This window comes from Chiloscyllium plagiosum, chromosome 33 (genome assembly GCF_004010195.1).
Source record: "Chiloscyllium plagiosum isolate BGI_BamShark_2017 chromosome 33, ASM401019v2, whole genome shotgun sequence".
In the NCBI taxonomy this organism is placed as follows: domain Eukaryota; kingdom Metazoa; phylum Chordata; class Chondrichthyes; order Orectolobiformes; family Hemiscylliidae; genus Chiloscyllium; species Chiloscyllium plagiosum.
The window spans coordinates 11853888-11854235 of NC_057742.1; positions in this window are offsets into that span (position 1 = coordinate 11853888).

The window sequence follows — 348 nt, forward strand, 5'->3', positions numbered from 1 at the left end:
GCTGGGCCATGACTCCAGACCACGCTGGGCTTTGACTCCAGGCCACACTGGGCCTTGACTCTAGGCCACACTGGGCCTTGACTCCAGACCACACTGGGCCTTGACTCCAGTCCGCACTGGGCCTTGACACCAGACCACGCTGGGACTTGACTCCAGACCACACGGGGCCCTGACACCAGACCACGCTGGGCCTTGATTCCAGACTGCGCTGGGACTTGACACAAGGCCACGCTAGGCCTTGACACGAGACCACGCTGGGCCTTGACACCGGACCGCGTTGGGCCTTGACTCCAGACCTTGCTGGGCCTTGACTCCAGACCACGCTGGTCCTTGACTCCAGTCTGCACT